This window comes from Apaloderma vittatum, unplaced genomic scaffold, assembly GCF_000703405.1.
Source record: "Apaloderma vittatum isolate BGI_N311 unplaced genomic scaffold, ASM70340v1 scaffold3612, whole genome shotgun sequence".
In the NCBI taxonomy this organism is placed as follows: Eukaryota; Metazoa; Chordata; class Aves; order Trogoniformes; family Trogonidae; genus Apaloderma; species Apaloderma vittatum.
Window position 1 is genome coordinate 88,447 of NW_009701746.1, and position 3,266 is coordinate 91,712.

Genomic DNA, 3,266 nt, shown 5'->3' on the forward strand with positions numbered 1-3,266 from the left:
GGATGCCTAAAGGGGGCTTTGACCTTGGGGGAAGCCCATGCTGCAGCGGGTTGCTGCCAGAACCTGTAGCCTGCCGAGAGAGAGAACCTGCAGCAGGTTGGCTGGCAGGACTTTTGTGGCACCACAGGGGAGTCATGCTGGAGCAGTTTTCCCTGAAGGACTGCACTCCATGGGGAGAGACTCATGTCGGGGCAGTTTGTCAAGAACTGTCTCTCATGAGAGGACTCAGGTTGGAGAAAGTGTATGAAGAACATCTCCTGTAAGAAGGACCCCACAATGGCCCGGGGGAGGAATGAGGAGTCCTCGCCCAGAGGAAGAAAGCATGGTGGAGACAACACTGGATGAACTGACCACAACCCCCATTCCCTGTCCCCCTGCACCTCGCAGGGGAAGGAGGTGGATAAATTGGGATTGATGTTAAGCCTGGGAAGAGGGGAGGAGTGTCAGGAAGGTGTTATTTTAAAGATCTGCTTTTATTTCTCATTATTCATATTTGATTTTGATAGTTAATTTAACAAATTTCCCAAAAAATCGAGTCTGTTTTGCCCCCGATGGTAGATGTGAGTGATATCCCTGTCCTTATCTTAAACCATGGGCCCTTTGTTATATTTTCTCCCCGTCTAACTAAAAAGGGGAGGTGATAAAGCTGCCGTATGGGTACCTTGGCCACCAGCCAGGATCAAACCACTACATATACATATTCTATTATATATGTATATATATGTATTACAAGGAGGTAACATCAGAACTTAGGATGGCTGGATAGCTGGATAACTAGAGATCTCTAAATAGCTAAGAGGCCAGCTGGTCCAGGTAAAAATCCATCAGTTAAACAGAAAGCACAACCTATGAGACCAGTCATATTTCCACAGTGCCACTGACAATGTGGGTGTTCAGGGCTCCATCAGAATCCCTCTGCCAGGCAAAAATAGGCAGAGTCCACCCCTGCACACTGTCCCAGGAATGCGTTTATAATCCCCACCCTAACAATATCAAAGAATTGTCTGTAGAAATACTCTGTAAAATCTACGATAGCATCTTTGTTCACAACTGAAATCACAAAATTGTCTGGAGAACAAATGAAGACAGGTACTACCAGGTGGGATGAGCACAGGGCACAGCTGGCTGGCTCAAGCAAAAAGAACATGGGCTTGGCTCACTGCTGGAGAGGTTCCCTGGCTAACCTAAGAAGCCCTCAACAGTGCTTTTGCTGGAGGAACATGAAGGAGGCACCCAGACCGAGTTCAGTAATCAAAGGCAGCACATCCCAAACAGGATAACACTACCTTCACATGTGGCAGAAAATAGCTAGCTAGAAGGCTGAGAATGAAATGTGAAAGATTTCCCTGTGTGGAGAGGAAAGGAGCCAAGAGGAAAAGAATTGTAAAAGGTTGCATTTGTTATACAGGCACAAAAAGGCACAGATAACCAGAAACGCTTTGGCAGTATCACAGAAAAAGGTGGGAACCTTACCTCAGCATGATAGTAATTATGGATAAGGCATAATTTGTTCTCAACTCCAGTGTGTTGGTGTTTATATCTCAAGTGTATTGTGATTTTAACTTTAGTGTGTTGGTGATTAAATTTAAAGTATATATGAATTATACATAGAGAATGAAATGGGGCATTATTACAGATAAAAGAAGTGAAATAACCAGTTGTAGATATCGTTACAGAACTACAAAAGTGCAAGCTTCCAGAAGTTTATGTTCCCCATCTTAAAAGATTAATGAGAACACTAAAGATTTCTATCCAGCCCCTGGAGCAGAATACAAGTGGAGTTTTCTAGACACAAATCTCACCACTTCCTGAAAGAGACAGTTTTCCAGGTTCAATATGGTTGAAGTTAATTGGCCTGGAATTACCTGGACTCAAATCCACTTAAATTCAGTCCTCACAGAACCTCAAGGGAAACTTGCTGTGCTGGCACGTAAGACATTTTAGCCTTTGTAGCAATTTTATGGCAGAAATAACAATTTTCCATATATAATTCTTGGATTAGGAATGATTAAGTAGACTACACTGCCTTTCAAGATTTGAAGATATTTCCAGAGCAGAGAGAAAAAACACAGAAGACAGCATCTGGACACTTGACATACTACTGCTTGCACTTTACAAACTTTGTATTCTTGCTGTTACTTTGGCCTTCTTCACAACTCAATCCTAAAATAAAGAACAAAAAAACCAACCCAACTCCTTCATCAAAAATCAGAAAATTATCTTCCCATCATGGCAACTCAATCTGAAACACTATGCAACGTTTATCCAAAGAAGTGGTGTCATACCCTACATTGCTACCCCAGCCAAAATGTAATCGCTTACCAAAAACTAAGCCTACGTCTCCATATCACTGCTACATTTATAATATCAACATAAAACATTTTACAGCAAATAGTTTTTCTTGACTATCTGTGTGTTTGTCTTTCAGACCATTTGCTTCTGAAAATTTCTTACTCACAGAACATGCCAGCAAGCTTTTGAAGGTCCACACTAACCTGTTCTTGTTGATAATGGCTATGAAAGAATACCCTTTCTCCAACCTATCAAACAGTCCTTCTCACTAAACTCATATATAACTCCTCAGAATTCCTGATGTGAAAGTTGGAAGCCACAGGAATAACCACATACACAGACTAACCTGACATTGGGAACCCTTTCCCTCACAAACTTCTCTTGCTATCCTTCCTTAAACAAGCACCATTTTCCGTTACCCAACATGAGTTCATGACCATAAGATCCATGTAAATCGCTTCCCCCTTTCAGTGAACCCTTCTAGTTTCCAAGCCAAAGCAGCACAAGGAAAGCCTCCAAATCAGCTGCTTCCCAACAAACAAACAAAACTACTTCACTCCTTCACCCAGCAACCAGCCCAGGCTGCAGACTTTCCCAGCCCCACCCAGGTGTGGGGCTGGGACTCACAGGTGCAGAGCTCCTTGAGTGAGTGCTGCTGTTAACCTTTCTTGGGTAGCACAGGGAACGTCACAGCTCAGAATCTTCTTTGCTCTGATTCAGAAGTGAGTATGTTTCATTCTGAGCAGGAAATGTGGATGAGTTATCCCAGAATCTTTCATACCTGGCGATCATTAGTCTATTAACTTAAAGCTGTACATATACTTGGAAAGAACGTATTGAGAATTCATTCTTTGCTAAGACATAGCAGTGAGTTTTGATAGCCCCATGACTTGTTCCCAAAATCTTGCACGACTTTCGTATGTGCTGAGCAGAAGGGTTTGCTCAGAAAATTCCAATAGCATTGCCCAAATTAT